The sequence below is a fragment of the Hyla sarda genome, unplaced genomic scaffold, assembly GCF_029499605.1.
Source record: "Hyla sarda isolate aHylSar1 unplaced genomic scaffold, aHylSar1.hap1 scaffold_1715, whole genome shotgun sequence".
Taxonomy (NCBI): domain Eukaryota; kingdom Metazoa; phylum Chordata; class Amphibia; order Anura; family Hylidae; genus Hyla; species Hyla sarda.
This window is the reverse complement of record NW_026608355.1, coordinates 24,087-46,184: the sequence shown is the minus strand read 5'-3', so window position 1 is coordinate 46,184 and position 22,098 is coordinate 24,087. Positions and strand designations below refer to the sequence as shown.

General features: G+C 45.2%; 7 non-coding genes and 2 pseudogenes across 7 annotated transcripts; all 9 read right to left on the bottom strand.

The window, feature by feature from the left end:
- Positions 1-573: 573 nt before the first annotated feature.
- LOC130312372 (U2 spliceosomal RNA) lies at positions 574-764 on the bottom strand. The gene has a single exon (XR_008860499.1). It is a non-coding gene; the product is annotated as a U2 spliceosomal RNA (small nuclear RNA).
- A 2,092-nt stretch (positions 765-2,856) lies between these two features.
- LOC130312399 (U2 spliceosomal RNA) lies at positions 2,857-3,060 on the bottom strand (annotated as a pseudogene).
- A 5,026-nt stretch (positions 3,061-8,086) lies between these two features.
- LOC130312403 (U2 spliceosomal RNA) lies at positions 8,087-8,219 on the bottom strand (annotated as a pseudogene).
- A 2,086-nt stretch (positions 8,220-10,305) lies between these two features.
- Positions 10,306-10,496, bottom strand: LOC130312382 (U2 spliceosomal RNA). Its single transcript, XR_008860508.1, has one exon. It is a non-coding gene; the product is annotated as a U2 spliceosomal RNA (small nuclear RNA).
- A 2,086-nt stretch (positions 10,497-12,582) lies between these two features.
- Positions 12,583-12,773, bottom strand: LOC130312381 (U2 spliceosomal RNA). Its single transcript, XR_008860507.1, has one exon. It is a non-coding gene; the product is annotated as a U2 spliceosomal RNA (small nuclear RNA).
- Positions 12,774-14,868: 2,095 nt separating this feature from the next.
- LOC130312398 (U2 spliceosomal RNA) lies at positions 14,869-15,059 on the bottom strand. Its single transcript, XR_008860523.1, has one exon. It is a non-coding gene; the product is annotated as a U2 spliceosomal RNA (small nuclear RNA).
- Positions 15,060-17,152: 2,093 nt separating this feature from the next.
- LOC130312380 (U2 spliceosomal RNA) lies at positions 17,153-17,343 on the bottom strand. The gene has a single exon (XR_008860506.1). It is a non-coding gene; the product is annotated as a U2 spliceosomal RNA (small nuclear RNA).
- A 2,085-nt stretch (positions 17,344-19,428) lies between these two features.
- Positions 19,429-19,619, bottom strand: LOC130312379 (U2 spliceosomal RNA). Its single transcript, XR_008860505.1, has one exon. It is a non-coding gene; the product is annotated as a U2 spliceosomal RNA (small nuclear RNA).
- A 2,085-nt stretch (positions 19,620-21,704) lies between these two features.
- On the bottom strand, positions 21,705-21,895 carry LOC130312378 (U2 spliceosomal RNA). The gene has a single exon (XR_008860504.1). It is a non-coding gene; the product is annotated as a U2 spliceosomal RNA (small nuclear RNA).
- Positions 21,896-22,098: the final 203 nt, after the last annotated feature.

The following is a 22,098-nucleotide window of genomic DNA, read 5'->3' as shown; positions in this document are numbered from 1 at the left end:
GGATGGCTGGAAGCATTTGTCTTTGCCTTTGCAATACCACAGAAGCAATGCATGGTCAATGTACAGCAATGACACACCTGTGTGAACAGCCAGGAGACCCCCCCCCCCCCATGTTATGTTACATAGTTACATAGTTAGTACGGTCGAAAAAAGACATATGTCCATCAAGTTCAACCAGGGAATTAAGGGGTAGGGGTGTGGCGCGATATTGGGGAAGGGATGAGATTTTATATTTCTTCATAAGCATTAATCTTATTTTGTCAATTAGGAACATTCAGCACCCACCCGCTATCAAGGCAGCTGCCTATCATGTCATGCCCTACCTGCACAGGTGTGCTGGCTACTCAAATGATCCAATTAAGGAGGCCATTTAGTCAGCAGCAGCAGAAGTCCTGTGCCTGGACGCTCCAACAGCGGCCAGACACAAGCAGAAGCAGAAGCAGCAGAAGCAGCAGCAGCACCACCTTTTGTTTTTTGGCTGCAGCAGCAGCAAGGCCCACAGGGCTGGCTAGCTGGCTAGCCAGCAAGCAGGTAGCAATGAAAGTAGGAATCTTTCTTTTTAACCCTGTAAGGGGGTGGTGCACTGTACCCGAAGATACTGCCATATCGGGTCAATGCATAGGGCGACGGAAGCAAGCTTCGAAATCAGCCCCCGTTCTCAAAAATCCATTTAATATATGGTCCCCAGATAGGGGACGTATCAGATATTAAACTGATAAGAACAGATACTACACTTGATCTTAGCCAAAAGGCCGAGAAGCGATAACCGTGAAAGGGGCGGGCCCAACAAGGTGCCCTTCATGGGCACTATCACTGCTTGCTGTCAGGGAGGCTGCCAGACAATTTTCCATGCACACTCTGGGCTGGGGGGCAGTCAACCACCAGTACACACAGCAGAACCTAAACCCATACCATTATTGCTAAGCAGCAAGACAGGGGCCCATTGCACTCCCACGGGGCCTTTTTAAATGCAATCCATAACCCGGATTTGCCAGGAACCCTTCTTACTCCTCCTACTTGCATGTGACACTGGGCTTAGGATCTGCATAGGAAACACACACACAAGCACACACCTACCTTTGTTGCCTGCAGATGCCTCCTTGGCTGTCCCCAAACGGTATCAAACCAACACCCACGGGAAGCTGTAAGCATAGAGGACATGCCTGCACCCCATTGGACTTACCTGTGTGGGTTAAACCCGGGTTATTTGACAACCTATGGCGGTGATGGTTCTGCTCAGGCAGAGCAGTGCTGATGCTCCTCATAAAGCTGTCGCTGCTGTGAAGGTTCTAGGTGACATCACAAATCCCTATGGTTACATACACAACAAAGCTGGGTTGTTGTTGTTTACACTCTGCAAGGCCTGTGGAAGTGAGTGACATCATAGCACTGTAGTTCTGAGGGTTCTAGATGGATGCAACAATCTCCTGTTGCTTCTATGAAGGCCATAATAGACGACATCACCAAACAGCTCCATAGTCACATACACAGCAAAGGAGAGATGTTGTTTACACCTAGTGATGTCAGTGGTATTGAGTGACATCACAGCACAGTGCTAAGGCTCCTGGGCCTGGACACAGCAGCGGCTGCAATATCTCAACGGAGAATACGTTTATATATATGTGTGTGTGTGCGCGTATATATATATATATATATATATATATATATATATATATATATTTCTCCGCCGAAATCACTTTTAAACCCATTTCCACCTTTTTTTCCCTTCTCTTCCTCTTACTTTTTTTTCACGTTTTTTTACGTTTTTCTCCTTTTCGCCTCTTTTCTGGGCGTATTATTCTTCTTTTTCTTCTTTTTTTTCGTCTAATGCATACCCCATCAGTGCAGCAATGCTTATTCAATACCGCCAGCAGATGGAGACACTGGGGGATAATTTTCTAAGGATTTATACTGATTTTTCCTGTCTGAATTTGTCGCACAGAAAGTTGCAGGCCAAATATGTGTGACATTTCTGCGACTTTAGCTTCTAGAGCATTTTTACAACATTATACATAGGTGCTGAATACATAAAAAGCGACTGTTCAGCGGCAGACAAGTCGCATCGGCTGAAAGTAGGCCAGAATGTCAGTCCATGTTGGAGCAGGTTTAGATACAGTCTAAAGTATAGATCTCAAAGTCTGTGCACAGAATTTAGCAAGGGCCTCGCACCTTCTGATGCATCAGGTAGGTGCACAATAGCATAGCCCAACCCTCTGTACTTTGGTCTATATTGATGCGGGACATAGACAGCCAGCTGATGACCAATCCATTAGTGCAATGGATGGCTGGAAGCATTTGTCTTTGCCTTTGCAATACCACAGAAGCAATGCATGGTCAATGTACAGCAATGACACACCTGTGTGAACAGCCAGGAGACCCCCCCCCCCCCCCCCATGTTATGTTACATAGTTACATAGTTAGTACGGTCGAAAAAAGACATATGTCCATCAAGTTCAACCAGGGAATTAAGGGGTAGGGGTGTGGCGCGATATTGGGGAAGGGATGAGATTTTATATTTCTTCATAAGCATTAATCTTATTTTGTCAATTAGGAACATTCAGCACCCACCCGCTATCAAGGCAGCTGCCTATCATGTCATGCCCTACCTGCACAGGTGTGCTGGCTACTCAAATGATCCAATTAAGGAGGCCATTTAGTCAGCAGCAGCAGAAGTCCTGTGCCTGGACGCTCCAACAGCGGCCAGACACAAGCAGAAGCAGAAGCAGCAGAAGCAGCAGCAGCACCACCTTTTGTTTTTTGGCTGCAGCAGCAGCAAGGCCCACAGGGCTGGCTAGCTGGCTAGCCAGCAAGCAGGTAGCAATGAAAGTAGGAATCTTTCTTTTTAACCCTGTAAGGGGGTGGTGCACTGTACCCGAAGATACTGCCATATCGGGTCAATGCATAGGGCGACGGAAGCAAGCTTCGAAATCGGCCCCCGTTCTCAAAAATCCATTTAATATATGGTCCCCAGATAGGGGACGTATCAGATATTAAACTGATAAGAACAGATTTTTTTTTTAACTTGACTACCCTTACGGGGGCAACTTTATTAAAAATTAAATAATGTTAACAAAATTGTGCAAATATGTCAATAAATACAGTTACATATAAATAACATATTTGCAACATATTATAACATAAAATGGGCACTTGGTGGCTTTACAAGATAGAATTCCATTCTTTTAAAAACCATTTTCTAGATAAAAGCGGAAATCTCTTCTTGTCTAAAAGATAGTACTGGTACATTTCATAAAAACAGATAGATAAAATGTCCTTCACAGATAAAACCTCATGCTTGAACAATAAAATATTCCTGGCCTTCCACAGAGCTGCCTTCACACAGTTTATGATCTTCCATGCAATAGTCTCTTGAGTCCGTGTTGGGCATTCCAGGCAACCATAAAAAACCACTGCAATATTTAAGTCTTTTAGTCCAGTTATCCTTTTTACCAGAGGGAGTATCTTTGTCCATATTTTCTGCGAGTAAAAACAAGTCCATATTAGATGGTGCACGGTCTCCTCTTGTCGGCATCCCTCCCTCGGGCAGGTTGCAGAGTTGGATAATCCTCTTCGGTGCTGGAATGCCCGGCATGGAAGACACTCGTGTGCGCAGCTCCAGGCCAGGTCCTTCTGTGAATTAAAAAGATAATTAATACTCAACATCTTCCAAATCTGTATACACTTCTGTTCGTTAAAATTTTTGATGGGAGTCACGGTACTGGTTTCTTTTATTTCCTTTAGTAGTTTTTTGCTATTGCACAGATCCTGAACACTTTTACCTTTAAAATTATATAAGTTTAAAATTTTTCCTAAAATCATGTATTGAGGGGGCAAATTCAAAGAATAAGGGCAACTTAAAACTGTAGAAAACCAGCCGTTCCTCCGCATAAAATAACCAGTATTAAAACGAACAAAATAAGACCAGTAGCTATCTTTAAAAACAGTAGTAAAACACATGCTAAAAAACTTTATTAAAAGGAAAGCTTTAAAATCTGGAAAATCCTTACCGCCCCTGGAGTTCGGTTTTATCACAATTTGTCTCTTTAATTTTTCGCTCTTAGAACTCCAAAAGAAAGTAAAACAAGCTTTTGTTATTTTCTTTAGAACCATTTCGGGGGGTGGGAAAACCAGACTTAAATACAATAAAATAGGTAAAAGCACCATTTTTGTAATTAAAACCTTCCCTTCCATTGTAAGTTCTCGCATGTTCCACATACATATTTTCTTATTTATTTTTTGAGCCACCAAGTCCCAGCTATTAAAACCATTATTAGACTCGTCAAAGGAGACACCTAAAATCTGCACCGACTCAGACACAGGAACGGGCACATCATACAAAGGCATTCCGCCTATGTTTAAAATGTTACTTTTGTTAAAATTGACTTTAAAACCGGAGGCACAATTAAAATATTGAATCTGTTTTAGCGTCTTCTGAAGCGATGGGGTGTCCCTGCAAAACACCGCAACATCGTCCATGTACCCCACTACCTTCGCCTCTAGTCCCCCTCCTCCTGGCAGGGGGACTCCATGGATCTGCTTATCCTTTCGTATTGTACATAAAAGAGGCTCTATTGCGCAAATGAAGAGTAGTGGGGACAAGGGACACCCCTGCTTCACTCCGGAATTTAAAATCACGCCCTGTGTCTTAAAACCATTTATTAAAATTTTACTAGTACAGTTATCATAAAAAGCTCTAAGAGACAATAAAAAGCCATCAGGTATACCCATTTTCTCTAAAACCTTAAAAAGATAAAAATGTGACACCCTGTCGAAAGCTTTTTCAAAATCTATGGATAAAACCGCCAGCTTTCCTTTTCTTAATTTGGTGTCGCTAATTACATCCTTTAAAAGGTTTAGGTTCTCCCATAAACTCCTCCCAGGCACCCCACAGACTTGGTTTGTATGAATTATTTTATGGATTACGTTCTTTAAGCGGTTAGCACACAGTTTCGCCATTATTTTATAGTCGCAGTTCAGAAGGGTGATTGGTCTCCAGTTTTTGAGTTCCGACCGGTCTCCCTTTTTGAATAGCAGGGAGACATCACCCTTCTTCCATGAGCCTGGGAGGATTTTAGACTTAAAGACTTCCGTAAAAAGGGAGAACAAATCTTCTTTTAAAATACCATAAAAAGTAACATAAAATTCAATGGGTATACCATCCGGCCCAGGCACTTTACCTGTTTTAAAACTCTTGACGGTCTCTAAAATCTCCTGCTCTGAAATATTCTGCAATAAAAAAGACTGTGAGACAGGATCTAAAAAATTGGTGATCTCCTTTAACGAGTCATTCATAAAACATTCATCAATGTGTTTTACATTAAAAAGATCCGCATAAAACTCTTGCACCTTTTTTAAAATACCCTGTACATCATTCACTCCTTCAATGTTTTCTATTAACCTTCTATTTTCATGTATTTTCTTAAAAAAATACCTGGAGCAGGTCTCGTTTTCCTCAAGATGCTGTATTCGAGACCTAAAGATAATTTCTTTTCCTTTCTGCTCCAGGCACTTAGTTATTTCTTTTTTAAGATCATGTACCTCCTTCTCCACCTCCATCCCATGTGCTCTGAATTTGTACAGGGTTTGCAGACGAGTATTTAGGATATTATAAAATTCACGTTTTTCTTTAGCTTTCCTAACCCCAACACGGATAAAAAATTCTTTTATTTTTAGTTTCATTTTTTCCCACCAGATACTGGTGGGAGTGTTGGGGTCTTTTACTCGTCTGCATTCCTTGTAAAAGGTGATAAAATCTGATAAAACTTGCGGATCTTCTAAAAGGGACACGTTTAACTTCCAGGCATTCCTACCAGTTCTCCTTTTAAAATCACTTTTAACTTTAAAATACAATAATTTATGGTCAGAAAAAACATTGGTAAAAAGATCACAGTTAAAAGGCAGTACTTGATAAGAACAAAAAATAAAATCTATCCTGGAGCTACAGCTTGCATTGCTCCAGGTAACACCGTCTTCCTCTGGTACGTTAAAATTACATTTTTTAAAAACATCAGTGAGATTAAAATCTAAAATCAAGTTTTTTAACATAAAAGACGTCTTGTCATAGTTCCTACTCACTGCGTTCGAAAAACGGCGTTCTCCCCTTAAAATACAATTAAAATCACCTGATAAAACAAGAGGACTAGAATTGTTAATAAAAAGGGGTAAAATCTCCAACATTTTTATTCTTTCATTCTTATCAGGAGAACCATAAAAATTTAAAAACTGCCATTTAATACCATTAATAAAAGCGTTGACCAATAAAATTCTGCCTGGTAAAATTTCGTTAAAACTCTCAATTAAAACGTTCCCTTTAAAAAGTATGGCGACCCCTGCTGATCTGGACTCATTTGATCCAGACCAGACTGATGGACCGTGCACCCAATCATCTTCATATTCTTTATAATTTAATCTGTGCGGGATGCCACATTCCTGCAGGAAAAGGACGGAAGCAGCAAAAACCGACAAGTAATTAAATAGGGCAACCCTTCTTACTCTGGCGCTCACACTTCTCACGTTCAAGGACAGACCGGACAACTCAGCCATGGGAATGTACAAGAAAACGTCTTACACCTCTGATTCCCCCTCCGAAGCCTCATACCCCCCAAAATCTGACTCAACTGTACGCATAGAGGAAGCAGGAGAGGAGGCACCATCACTCAGCCGACCCCCCTCCTCCATCATGATTGAGGCATAGTTGTTCTCGGGCATCCTGGCAATCAGGGCTCCAGACTCATTGGGTTCTTCCACCTCTTGCCCCTCCATAGGGGTCGGGTGTTCACTTAGTTCCGTCTCTGGTACCTCAGAGACGGTCACCCCTGAAACCTCCTCCTGGCAGGGAGGAGGGGGGGTATCCCCTATGGGGACCTGTGGAGGAACGTCACTTGGGTTCCCTGCATCCGCAGGTACTTCCATCGGCTCCCCCTGGACCGCCTCCGAATAGAGTCTTCTGGAGCCCCTCCGCCTTTTAACCTTCACCTCTCCACCCGGATCATCGCTCTCAGGGGGACCCTGAGCCAGAGGTTGCTGAGGAGCGGATTCGGCCGCCGTCCGCTCCTCTCTTAACCCAGCATGCTCCTGGGGGCCAGTTTTTCCACCACTTGCACGTTTTTTGGCCATCCTCTGCTCTTTAGGGTCCCCTCCTTTTGCCTGAGGGGGGTCTTTCTCCTTCTCCATCTCACCGCTTACCTCTTGTGGGGGGGTAATCACTGGCTCTGCTTGCCTCGGCTGGTGTCCCGGTTGCTGTCCTTGCTGCCTCCAGGGTTGCCACTGCTGCTCCGTCCTATGTCTGTGGGGACAAGAGGAGAAAAGGTGACCGAATTGTTGACAGAAATTGCACCTCCCTCCTCTTGTGCATTTCTCTGTCTCGTGCTGTGTGCTACCACATTTTTTGCATGTACTTTCACAGTTTTCTTTTGTGTGTCCATATCTGTGACACTTCCTGCAGTAGCTTGGCATCCCCGCATAAAAGAGGTCGCCACACATATTATTTATTTTAAAACGAGCTGGTGGTAGTTGTATTCCCCCTGGCAATCTGTCATCTTTTTTGCATGTAACCTGAAATCTCCACTTAGATGTCCAGATGCCACAGCTGTTCATGATTTTTCCTCTGCACTCAACCTTACTAAAATAGACTTGTAAAAACAACTCAACATCGTGTAGGTTGGCGAAAGGGGAATACATCTTTACTACCACCAGCTTAATATCGTCTAGAACGTGCTCAATAATCCGGACACCCTGAAGCTTTTTGTCTTTACTCGCAGCAGCTCTGGTAACAAAATCTCTGTGGATGCCATTTTGTGTGAACGTCACATCAAAAATTTTACGCTTCGGGTAGTCCTGGATTGCCAATATCTCGCCCTTCTGTATTCCGAAAACTCCTCCGAGCACGTCCTCTACTACGAATTTCAAATCGTCCGCCCTTTTGGTATCATCCGTGAGAATGACTCTCACGGTGTTTTTGATCCTTGCGTATGCCGGCACAGAACCTGGATCCGGATCATCATCCATGGTTCTAACCTCTCTCCACCCGAAGGTCTTGAGAGGCGATCGCTACTCGTTACCCTGGGACTAGGCCCTCTCCCCAATAGCAACAAGTGGGTGAAGCCCAGGCAATAAACCTGGGCGATCCCACAAGGCCGAGGAGAGGGGTACCCGAGTACCTTCTGACCAGATCTCCTGTATTACTACACTTGATCTTAGCCAAAAGGCCGAGAAGCGATAACCGTGAAAGGGGCGGGCCCAACAAGGTGCCCTTCATGGGCACTATCACTGCTTGCTGTCAGGGAGGCTGCCAGACAATTTTCCATGCACACTCTGGGCTGGGGGGCAGTCAACCACCAGTACACACAGCAGAACCTAAACCCATACCATTATTGCTAAGCAGCAAGACAGGGGCCCATTGCACTCCCACGGGGCCTTTTTAAATGCAATCCATAACCCGGATTTGCCAGGAACCCTTCTTACTCCTCCTACTTGCATGTGACACTGGGCTTAGGATCTGCATAGGAAACACACACACAAGCACACACCTACCTTTGTTGCCTGCAGATGCCTCCTTGGCTGTCCCCAAACGGTATCAAACCAACACCCACGGGAAGCTGTAAGCATAGAGGACATGCCTGCACCCCATTGGACTTACCTGTGTGGGTTAAACCCGGGTTATTTGACAACCTATGGCGGTGATGGTTCTGCTCAGGCAGAGCAGTGCTGATGCTCCTCATAAAGCTGTCGCTGCTGTGAAGGTTCTAGGTGACATCACAAATCCCTATGGTTACATACACAACAAAGCTGGGTTGTTGTTGTTTACACTCTGCAAGGCCTGTGGAAGTGAGTGACATCATAGCACTGTAGTTCTGAGGGTTCTAGATGGATGCAACAATCTCCTGTTGCTTCTATGAAGGCCATAATAGACGACATCACCAAACAGCTCCATAGTCACATACACAGCAAAGGAGAGATGTTGTTTACACCTAGTGATGTCAGTGGTATTGAGTGACATCACAGCACAGTGCTAAGGCTCCTGGGCCTGGACACAGCAGCGGCTGCAATATCTCAACGGAGAATACGTTTATATATATGTGTGTGTGTGCGCGTATATATATATATATATATATATATATATATATATATATATTTCTCCGCCGAAATCACTTTTAAACCCATTTCCACCTTTTTTTCCCTTCTCTTCCTCTTACTTTTTTTTCACGTTTTTTTACGTTTTTCTCCTTTTCGCCTCTTTTCTGGGCGTATTATTCTTCTTTTTCTTCTTTTTTTTCGTCTAATGCATACCCCATCAGTGCAGCAATGCTTATTCAATACCGCCAGCAGATGGAGACACTGGGGGATAATTTTCTAAGGATTTATACTGATTTTTCCTGTCTGAATTTGTCGCACAGAAAGTTGCAGGCCAAATATGTGTGACATTTCTGCGACTTTAGCTTCTAGAGCATTTTTACAACATTATACATAGGTGCTGAATACATAAAAAGCGACTGTTCAGCGACAGACAAGTCGCATCGGCTGAAAGTAGGCCAGAATGTCAGTCCATGTTGGAGCAGGTTTAGATACAGTCTAAAGTATAGATCTCAAAGTCTGTGCACAGAATTTAGCAAGGGCCTCGCACCTTCTGATGCATCAGGTAGGTGCACAATAGCATAGCCTAACCCTCTGTACTTTGGTCTATATTGATGCGGGACATAGACAGCCAGCTGATGACCAATCCATTAGTGCAATGGATGGCTGGAAGCATTTGTCTTTGCCTTTGCAATACCACAGAAGCAATGCATGGTCAATGTACAGCAATGACACACCTGTGTGAACAGCCAGGAGACCCCCCCCCCCCCATGTTATGTTACATAGTTACATAGTTAGTACGGTCGAAAAAAGACATATGTCCATCAAGTTCAACCAGGGAATTAAGGGGTAGGGGTGTGGCGCGATATTGGGGAAGGGATGAGATTTTATATTTCTTCATAAGCATTAATCTTATTTTGTCAATTAGGAACATTCAGCACCCACCCGCTATCAAGGCAGCTGCCTATCATGTCATGCCCTACCTGCACAGGTGTGCTGGCTACTCAAATGATCCAATTAAGGAGGCCATTTAGTCAGCAGCAGCAGAAGTCCTGTGCCTGGACGCTCCAACAGCGGCCAGACACAAGCAGAAGCAGAAGCAGCAGAAGCAGCAGCAGCACCACCTTTTGTTTTTTGGCTGCAGCAGCAGCAAGGCCCACAGGGCTGGCTAGCTGGCTAGCCAGCAAGCAGGTAGCAATGAAAGTAGGAATCTTTCTTTTTAACCCTGTAAGGGGGTGGTGCACTGTACCCGAAGATACTGCCATATCGGGTCAATGCATAGGGCGACGGAAGCAAGCTTCGAAATCGGCCCCCGTTCTCAAAAATCCATTTAATATATGGTCCCCAGATAGGGGACGTATCAGATATTAAACTGATAAGAACAGATACTACACTTGATCTTAGCCAAAAGGCCGAGAAGCGATAACCGTGAAAGGGGCGGGCCCAACAAGGTGCCCTTCATGGGCACTATCACTGCTTGCTGTCAGGGAGGCTGCCAGACAATTTTCCATGCACACTCTGGGCTGGGGGGCAGTCAACCACCAGTACACACAGCAGAACCTAAACCCATACCATTATTGCTAAGCAGCAAGACAGGGGCCCATTGCACTCCCACGGGGCCTTTTTAAATGCAATCCATAACCCGGATTTGCCAGGAACCCTTCTTACTCCTCCTACTTGCATGTGACACTGGGCTTAGGATCTGCATAGGAAACACACACACAAGCACACACCTACCTTTGTTGCCTGCAGATGCCTCCTTGGCTGTCCCCAAACGGTATCAAACCAACACCCACGGGAAGCTGTAAGCATAGAGGACATGCCTGCACCCCATTGGACTTACCTGTGTGGGTTAAACCCGGGTTATTTGACAACCTATGGCGGTGATGGTTCTGCTCAGGCAGAGCAGTGCTGATGCTCCTCATAAAGCTGTCGCTGCTGTGAAGGTTCTAGGTGACATCACAAATCCCTATGGTTACATACACAACAAAGCTGGGTTGTTGTTGTTTACACTCTGCAAGGCCTGTGGAAGTGAGTGACATCATAGCACTGTAGTTCTGAGGGTTCTAGATGGATGCAACAATCTCCTGTTGCTTCTATGAAGGCCATAATAGACGACATCACCAAACAGCTCCATAGTCACATACACAGCAAAGGAGAGATGTTGTTTACACCTAGTGATGTCAGTGGTATTGAGTGACATCACAGCACAGTGCTAAGGCTCCTGGGCCTGGACACAGCAGCGGCTGCAATATCTCAACGGAGAATACGTTTATATATATGTGTGTGTGTGCGCGTATATATATATATATATATATATATATATATATATATATATTTCTCCGCCGAAATCACTTTTAAACCCATTTCCACCTTTTTTTCCCTTCTCTTCCTCTTACTTTTTTTTCACGTTTTTTTACGTTTTTCTCCTTTTCGCCTCTTTTCTGGGCGTATTATTCTTCTTTTTCTTCTTTTTTTTCGTCTAATGCATACCCCATCAGTGCAGCAATGCTTATTCAATACCGCCAGCAGATGGAGACACTGGGGGATAATTTTCTAAGGATTTATACTGATTTTTCCTGTCTGAATTTGTCGCACAGAAAGTTGCAGGCCAAATATGTGTGACATTTCTGCGACTTTAGCTTCTAGAGCATTTTTACAACATTATACATAGGTGCTGAATACATAAAAAGCGACTGTTCAGCGACAGACAAGTCGCATCGGCTGAAAGTAGGCCAGAATGTCAGTCCATGTTGGAGCAGGTTTAGATACAGTCTAAAGTATAGATCTCAAAGTCTGTGCACAGAATTTAGCAAGGGCCTCGCACCTTCTGATGCATCAGGTAGGTGCACAATAGCATAGCCTAACCCTCTGTACTTTGGTCTATATTGATGCGGGACATAGACAGCCAGCTGATGACCAATCCATTAGTGCAATGGATGGCTGGAAGCATTTGTCTTTGCCTTTGCAATACCACAGAAGCAATGCATGGTCAATGTACAGCAATGACACACCTGTGTGAACAGCCAGGAGACCCCCCCCCCCCATGTTATGTTACATAGTTACATAGTTAGTACGGTCGAAAAAAGACATATGTCCATCAAGTTCAACCAGGGAATTAAGGGGTAGGGGTGTGGCGCGATATTGGGGAAGGGATGAGATTTTATATTTCTTCATAAGCATTAATCTTATTTTGTCAATTAGGAACATTCAGCACCCACCCGCTATCAAGGCAGCTGCCTATCATGTCATGCCCTACCCTGCACAGGTGTGCTGGCTACTCAAATGATCCAATTAAGGAGGCCATTTAGTCAGCAGCAGCAGAAGTCCTGTGCCTGGACGCTCCAACAGCGGCCAGACACAAGCAGAAGCAGAAGCAGCAGAAGCAGCAGCAGCACCACCTTTTGTTTTTTGGCTGCAGCAGCAGCAAGGCCCACAGGGCTGGCTAGCTGGCTAGCCAGCAAGCAGGTAGCAATGAAAGTAGGAATCTTTCTTTTTAACCCTGTAAGGGGGTGGTGCACTGTACCCGAAGATACTGCCATATCGGGTCAATGCATAGGGCGACGGAAGCAAGCTTCGAAATCGGCCCCCGTTCTCAAAAATCCATTTAATATATGGTCCCCAGATAGGGGACGTATCAGATATTAAACTGATAAGAACAGATACTACACTTGATCTTAGCCAAAAGGCCGAGAAGCGATAACCGTGAAAGGGGCGGGCCCAACAAGGTGCCCTTCATGGGCACTATCACTGCTTGCTGTCAGGGAGGCTGCCAGACAATTTTCCATGCACACTCTGGGCTGGGGGGCAGTCAACCACCAGTACACACAGCAGAACCTAAACCCATACCATTATTGCTAAGCAGCAAGACAGGGGCCCATTGCACTCCCACGGGGCCTTTTTAAATGCAATCCATAACCCGGATTTGCCAGGAACCCTTCTTACTCCTCCTACTTGCATGTGACACTGGGCTTAGGATCTGCATAGGAAACACACACACAAGCACACACCTACCTTTGTTGCCTGCAGATGCCTCCTTGGCTGTCCCCAAACGGTATCAAACCAACACCCACGGGAAGCTGTAAGCATAGAGGACATGCCTGCACCCCATTGGACTTACCTGTGTGGGTTAAACCCGGGTTATTTGACAACCTATGGCGGTGATGGTTCTGCTCAGGCAGAGCAGTGCTGATGCTCCTCATAAAGCTGTCGCTGCTGTGAAGGTTCTAGGTGACATCACAAATCCCTATGGTTACATACACAACAAAGCTGGGTTGTTGTTGTTTACACTCTGCAAGGCCTGTGGAAGTGAGTGACATCATAGCACTGTAGTTCTGAGGGTTCTAGATGGATGCAACAATCTCCTGTTGCTTCTATGAAGGCCATAATAGACGACATCACCAAACAGCTCCATAGTCACATACACAGCAAAGGAGAGATGTTGTTTACACCTAGTGATGTCAGTGGTATTGAGTGACATCACAGCACAGTGCTAAGGCTCCTGGGCCTGGACACAGCAGCGGCTGCAATATCTCAACGGAGAATACGTTTATATATATGTGTGTGTGTGCGCGTATATATATATATATATATATATATATATATATATATATATATATATTTCTCCGCCGAAATCACTTTTAAACCCATTTCCACCTTTTTTTCCCTTCTCTTCCTCTTACTTTTTTTTCACGTTTTTTTACGTTTTTCTCCTTTTCGCCTCTTTTCTGGGCGTATTATTCTTCTTTTTCTTCTTTTTTTTCGTCTAATGCATACCCCATCAGTGCAGCAATGCTTATTCAATACCGCCAGCAGATGGAGACACTGGGGGATAATTTTCTAAGGATTTATACTGATTTTTCCTGTCTGAATTTGTCGCACAGAAAGTTGCAGGCCAAATATGTGTGACATTTCTGCGACTTTAGCTTCTAGAGCATTTTTACAACATTATACATAGGTGCTGAATACATAAAAAGCGACTGTTCAGCGGCAGACAAGTCGCATCGGCTGAAAGTAGGCCAGAATGTCAGTCCATGTTGGAGCAGGTTTAGATACAGTCTAAAGTATAGATCTCAAAGTCTGTGCACAGAATTTAGCAAGGGCCTCGCACCTTCTGATGCATCAGGTAGGTGCACAATAGCATAGCCTAACCCTCTGTACTTTGGTCTATATTGATGCGGGACATAGACAGCCAGCTGATGACCAATCCATTAGTGCAATGGATGGCTGGAAGCATTTGTCTTTGCCTTTGCAATACCACAGAAGCAATGCATGGTCAATGTACAGCAATGACACACCTGTGTGAACAGCCAGGAGACCCCCCCCCCCCCCCCATGTTATGTTACATAGTTACATAGTTAGTACGGTCGAAAAAAGACATATGTCCATCAAGTTCAACCAGGGAATTAAGGGGTAGGGGTGTGGCGCGATATTGGGGAAGGGATGAGATTTTATATTTCTTCATAAGCATTAATCTTATTTTGTCAATTAGGAACATTCAGCACCCACCCGCTATCAAGGCAGCTGCCTATCATGTCATGCCCTACCTGCACAGGTGTGCTGGCTACTCAAATGATCCAATTAAGGAGGCCATTTAGTCAGCAGCAGCAGAAGTCCTGTGCCTGGACGCTCCAACAGCGGCCAGACACAAGCAGAAGCAGAAGCAGCAGAAGCAGCAGCAGCACCACCTTTTGTTTTTTGGCTGCAGCAGCAGCAAGGCCCACAGGGCTGGCTAGCTGGCTAGCCAGCAAGCAGGTAGCAATGAAAGTAGGAATCTTTCTTTTTAACCCTGTAAGGGGGTGGTGCACTGTACCCGAAGATACTGCCATATCGGGTAAATGCATAGGGCGACGGAAGCAAGCTTCGAAATCGGCCCCCTTTCTCAAAAATCCGTTTAATATATGGTCCCCAGATAGGGGACGTATCAAATATTAAACTGATAAGAACAGATACTACACTTGATCTTAGCCAAAAGGCCGAGAAGCGATAACCGTGAAAGGGGCGGGCCCAACAAGGTGCCCTTCATGGGCACTATCACTGCTTGCTGTCAGGGAGGCTGCCAGACAATTTTCCATGCACACTCTGGGCTGGGGGGCAGTCAACCACCAGTACACACAGCAGAACCTAAACCCATACCATTATTGCTAAGCAGCAAGACAGGGGCCCATTGCACTCCCACGGGGCCTTTTTAAATGCAATCCATAACCCGGATTTGCCAGGAACCCTTCTTACTCCTCCTACTTGCATGTGACACTGGGCTTAGGATCTGCATAGGAAACACACACACAAGCACACACCTACCTTTGTTGCCTGCAGATGCCTCCTTGGCTGTCCCCAAACGGTATCAAACCAACACCCACGGGAAGCTGTAAGCATAGAGGACATGCCTGCACCCAATTGGACTTACCTGTGTGGGTTAAACCCGGGTTATTTGACAACCTATGGCGGTGATGGTTCTGCTCAGGCAGAGCAGTGCTGATGCTCCTCATAAAGCTGTCGCTGCTGTGAAGGTTCTAGGTGACATCACAAATCCCTATGGTTACATACACAACAAAGCTGGGTTGTTGTTGTTTACACTCTGCAAGGCCTGTGGAAGTGAGTGACATCATAGCACTGTAGTTCTGAGGGTTCTAGATGAATGCAACAATCTCCTGTTGCTTCTATGAAGGCCATAATAGACGACATCACCAAACAGCTCCATAGTCACATACACAGCAAAGGAGAGATGTTGTTTACACCTAGTGATGTCAGTGGTATTGAGTGACATCACAGCACAGTGCTAAGGCTCCTGGGCCTGGACACAGCAGCGGCTGCAATATCTCAACGGAGAATACGTTTATATATATGTGTGTGTGTGCGCGTATATATATATATATATATATATATATATATATATATATATATATATTTCTCCGCCGAAATCACTTTTAAACCCATTTCCACCTTTTTTTCCCTTCTCTTCCTCTTACTTTTTTTTCACGTTTTTTTACGTTTTTCTCCTTTTCGCCTCTTTTCTGGGCGTATTATTCTTCTTTTTCTTCTTTTTTTTCGTCTAATGCATACCCCATCAGTGCAGCAATGCTTATTCAATACCGCCAGCAGATGGAGACACTGGGGGATAATTTTCTAAGGATTTATACTGATTTTTCCTGTCTGAATTTGTCGCACAGAAAGTTGCAGGCCAAATATGTGTGACATTTCTGCGACTTTAGCTTCTAGAGCATTTTTACAACATTATACATAGGTGCTGAATACATAAAAAGCGACTGTTCAGCGGCAGACAAGTCGCATCGGCTGAAAGTAGGCCAGAATGTCAGTCCATGTTGGAGCAGGTTTAGATACAGTCTAAAGTATAGATCTCAAAGTCTGTGCACAGAATTTAGCAAGGGCCTCGCACCTTCTGATGCATCAGGTAGGTGCACAATAGCATAGCCCAACCCTCTGTACTTTGGTCTATATTGATGCGGGACATAGACAGCCAGCTGATGACCAATCCATTAGTGCAATGGATGGCTGGAAGCATTTGTCTTTGCCTTTGCAATACCACAGAAGCAATGCATGGTCAATGTACAGCAATGACACACCTGTGTGAACAGCCAGGAGACCCTCCCCCCCCCCATGTTATGTTACATAGTTACATAGTTAGTACGGTCGAAAAAAGACATATGTCCATCAAGTTCAACCAGGGAATTAAGGGGTAGGGGTGTGGCGCGATATTGGGGAAGGGATGAGATTTTATATTTCTTCATAAGCATTAATCTTATTTTGTCAATTAGGAACATTCAGCACCCACCCGCTATCAAGGCAGCTGCCTATCATGTCATGCCCTACCTGCACAGGTGTGCTGGCTACTCAAATGATCCAATTAAGGAGGCCATTTAGTCAGCAGCAGCAGAAGTCCTGTGCCTGGACGCTCCAACAGCGGCCAGACACAAGCAGAAGCAGAAGCAGCAGAAGCAGCAGCAGCACCACCTTTTGTTTTTTGGCTGCAGCAGCAGCAAGGCCCACAGGGCTGGCTAGCTGGCTAGCCAGCATGCAGGTAGCAATGAAAGTAGGAATCTTTCTTTTTAACCCTGTAAGGGGGTGGTGCACTGTACCCGAAGATACTGCCATATCGGGTCAATGCATAGGGCGACGGAAGCAAGCTTCGAAATCGGCCCCCGTTCTCAAAAATCCATTTAATATATGGTCCCCAGATAGGGGACGTATCAGATATTAAACTGATAAGAACAGATACTACACTTGATCTTAGCCAAAAGGCCGAGAAGCGATAACCGTGAAAGGGGCGGGCCCAACAAGGTGCCCTTCATGGGCACTATCACTGCTTGCTGTCAGGGAGGCTGCCAGACAATTTTCCATGCACACTCTGGGCTGGGGGGCAGTCAACCACCAGTACACACAGCAGAACCTAAACCCATACCATTATTGCTAAGCAGCAAGACAGGGGCCCATTGCACTCCCACGGGGCCTTTTTAAATGCAATCCATAACCCGGATTTGCCAGGAACCCTTCTTACTCCTCCTACTTGCATGTGACACTGGGCTTAGGATCTGCATAGGAAACACACACACAAGCACACACCTACCTTTGTTGCCTGCAGATGCCTCCTTGGCTGTCCCCAAACGGTATCAAACCAACACCCACGGGAAGCTGTAAGCATAGAGGACATGCCTGCACCCCATTGGACTTACCTGTGTGGGTTAAACCCGGGTTATTTGACAACCTATGGCGGTGATGGTTCTGCTCAGGCAGAGCAGTGCTGATGCTCCTCATAAAGCTGTCGCTGCTGTGAAGGTTCTAGGTGACATCACAAATCCCTATGGTTACATACACAACAAAGCTGGGTTGTTGTTGTTTACACTCTGCAAGGCCTGTGGAAGTGAGTGACATCATAGCACTGTAGTTCTGAGGGTTCTAGATGGATGCAACAATCTCCTGTTGCTTCTATGAAGGCCATAATAGACGACATCACCAAACAGCTCCATAGTCACATACACAGCAAAGGAGAGATGTTGTTTACACCTAGTGATGTCAGTGGTATTGAGTGACATCACAGCACAGTGCTAAGGCTCCTGGGCCTGGACACAGCAGCGGCTGCAATATCTCAACGGAGAATACGTTTATATATATGTGTGTGTGTGCGCGTATATATATATATATATATATATATATATATATATATATTTCTCCGCCGAAATCACTTTTAAACCCATTTCCACCTTTTTTTCCCTTCTCTTCCTCTTACTTTTTTTTCACGTTTTTTTACGTTTTTCTCCTTTTCGCCTCTTTTCTGGGCGTATTATTCTTCTTTTTCTTCTTTTTTTTCGTCTAATGCATACCCCATCAGTGCAGCAATGCTTATTCAATACCGCCAGCAGATGGAGACACTGGGGGATAATTTTCTAAGGATTTATACTGATTTTTCCTGTCTGAATTTGTCGCACAGAAAGTTGCAGGCCAAATATGTGTGACATTTCTGCGACTTTAGCTTCTAGAGCATTTTTACAACATTATACATAGGTGCTGAATACATAAAAAGCGACTGTTCAGCGACAGACAAGTCGCATCGGCTGAAAGTAGGCCAGAATGTCAGTCCATGTTGGAGCAGGTTTAGATACAGTCTAAAGTATAGATCTCAAAGTCTGTGCACAGAATTTAGCAAGGGCCTCGCACCTTCTGATGCATCAGGTAGGTGCACAATAGCATAGCCTAACCCTCTGTACTTTGGTCTATATTGATGCGGGACATAGACAGCCAGCTGATGACCAATCCATTAGTGCAATGGATGGCTGGAAGCATTTGTCTTTGCCTTTGCAATACCACAGAAGCAATGCATGGTCAATGTACAGCAATGACACACCTGTGTGAACAGCCAGGAGACCCCCCCCCCCCCCATGTTATGTTACATAGTTACATAGTTAGTACGGTCGAAAAAAGACATATGTCCATCAAGTTCAACCAGGGAATTAAGGGGTAGGGGTGTGGCGCGATATTGGGGAAGGGATGAGATTTTATATTTCTTCATAAGCATTAATCTTATTTTGTCAATTAGGAACATTCAGCACCCACCCGCTATCAAGGCAGCTGCCTATCATGTCATGCCCTACCTGCACAGGTGTGCTGGCTACTCAAATGATCCAATTAAGGAGGCCATTTAGTCAGCAGCAGCAGAAGTCCTGTGCCTGGACGCTCCAACAGCGGCCAGACACAAGCAGAAGCAGAAGCAGCAGAAGCAGCAGCAGCACCACCTTTTGTTTTTTGGCTGCAGCAGCAGCAAGGCCCACAGGGCTGGCTAGCTGGCTAGCCAGCAAGCAGGTAGCAATGAAAGTAGGAATCTTTCTTTTTAACCCTGTAAGGGGGTGGTGCACTGTACCCGAAGATACTGCCATATCGGGTCAATGCATAGGGCGACGGAAGCAAGCTTCGAAATCGGCCCCCGTTCTCAAAAATCCATTTAATATATGGTCCCCAGATAGGGGACGTATCAGATATTAAACTGATAAGAACAGATACTACACTTGATCTTAGCCAAAAGGCCGAGAAGCGATAACCGTGAAAGGGGCGGGCCCAACAAGGTGCCCTTCATGGGCACTATCACTGCTTGCTGTCAGGGAGGCTGCCAGACAATTTTCCATGCACACTCTGGGCTGGGGGGCAGTCAACCACCAGTACACACAGCAGAACCTAAACCCATACCATTATTGCTAAGCAGCAAGACAGGGGCCCATTGCACTCCCACGGGGCCTTTTTAAATGCAATCCATAACCCGGATTTGCCAGGAACCCTTCTTACTCCTCCTACTTGCATGTGACACTGGGCTTAGGATCTGCATAGGAAACACACACACAAGCACACACCTACCTTTGTTGCCTGCAGATGCCTCCTTGGCTGTCCCCAAACGGTATCAAACCAACACCCACGGGAAGCTGTAAGCATAGAGGACATGCCTGCACCCCATTGGACTTACCTGTGTGGGTTAAACCCGGGTTATTTGACAACCTATGGCGGTGATGGTTCTGCTCAGGCAGAGCAGTGCTGATGCTCCTCATAAAGCTGTCGCTGCTGTGAAGGTTCTAGGTGACATCACAAATCCCTATGGTTACATACACAACAAAGCTGGGTTGTTGTTGTTTACACTCTGCAAGGCCTGTGGAAGTGAGTGACATCATAGCACTGTAGTTCTGAGGGTTCTAGATGGATGCAACAATCTCCTGTTGCTTCTATGAAGGCCATAATAGACGACATCACCAAACAGCTCCATAGTCACATACACAGCAAAGGAGAGATGTTGTTTACACCTAGTGATGTCAGTGGTATTGAGTGACATCACAGCACAGTGCTAAGGCTCCTGGGCCTGGACACAGCAGCGGCTGCAATATCTCAACGGAGAATACGTTTATATATATGTGTGTGTGTGTGCGCGTATATATATATATATATATATATATATATATATATATATATATATTTCTCCGCCGAAATCACTTTTAAACCCATTTCCACCTTTTTTTCCCTTCTCTTCCTCTTACTTTTTTTTCACGTTTTTTTACGTTTTTCTCCTTTTCGCCTCTTTTCTGGGCGTATTATTCTTCTTTTTCTTCTTTTTTTTCGTCTAATGCATACCCCATCAGTGCAGCAATGCTTATTCAATACCGCCAGCAGATGGAGACACTGGGGGATAATTTTCTAAGGATTTATACTGATTTTTCCTGTCTGAATTTGTCGCACAGAAAGTTGCAGGCCAAATATGTGTGACATTTCTGCGACTTTAGCTTCTAGAGCATTTTTACAACATTATACATAGGTGCTGAATACATAAAAAGCGACTGTTCAGCGACAGACAAGTCGCATCGGCTGAAAGTAGGCCAGAATGTCAGTCCATGTTGGAGCAGGTTTAGATACAGTCTAAAGTATAGATCTCAAAGTCTGTGCACAGAATTTAGCAAGGGCCTCGCACCTTCTGATGCATCAGGTAGGTGCACAATAGCATAGCCTAACCCTCTGTACTTTGGTCTATATTGATGCGGGACATAGACAGCCAGCTGATGACCAATCCATTAGTGCAATGGATGGCTGGAAGCATTTGTCTTTGCCTTTGCAATACCACAGAAGCAATGCATGGTCAATGTACAGCAATGACACACCTGTGTGAACAGCCAGGAGACCCCCCCCCCCCCCATGTTATGTTACATAGTTACATAGTTAGTACGGTCGAAAAAAGACATATGTCCATCAAGTTCAACCAGGGAATTAAGGGGTAGGGGTGTGGCGCGATATTGGGGAAGGGATGAGATTTTATATTTCTTCATAAGCATTAATCTTATTTTGTCAATTAGGAACATTCAGCACCCACCCGCTATCAAGGCAGCTGCCTATCATGTCATGCCCTACCTGCACAGGTGTGCTGGCTACTCAAATGATCCAATTAAGCAGGCCATTTAGTCAGCAGCAGCAGAAGTCCTGTGCCTGGACGCTCCAACAGCGGCCAGACACAAGCAGAAGCAGAAGCAGCAGAAGCAGCAGCAGCACCACCTTTTGTTTTTTGGCTGCAGCAGCAGCAAGGCCCACAGGGCTGGCTAGCCAGCAAGCAGGTAGCAATGAAAGTAGGAATCTTTCTTTTTAACCCTGTAAGGGGGTGGTGCACTGTACCCGAAGATACTGCCATATCGGGTCAATGCATAGGGCGACGGAAGCAAGCTTCGAAATCGGCCCCCGTTCTCAAAAATCCATTTAATATATGGTCCCCAGATAGGGGACGTATCAGATATTAAACTGATAAGAACAGATACTACACTTGATCTTAGCCAAAAGGCCGAGAAGCGATAACCGTGAAAGGGGCGGGCCCAACAAGGTGCCCTTCATGGGCACTATCACTGCTTGCTGTCAGGGAGGCTGCCAGACAATTTTCCATGCACACTCTGGGCTGGGGGGCAGTCAACCACCAGTACACACAGCAGAACCTAAACCCATACCATTATTGCTAAGCAGCAAGACAGGGGCCCATTGCACTCCCACGGGGCCTTTTTA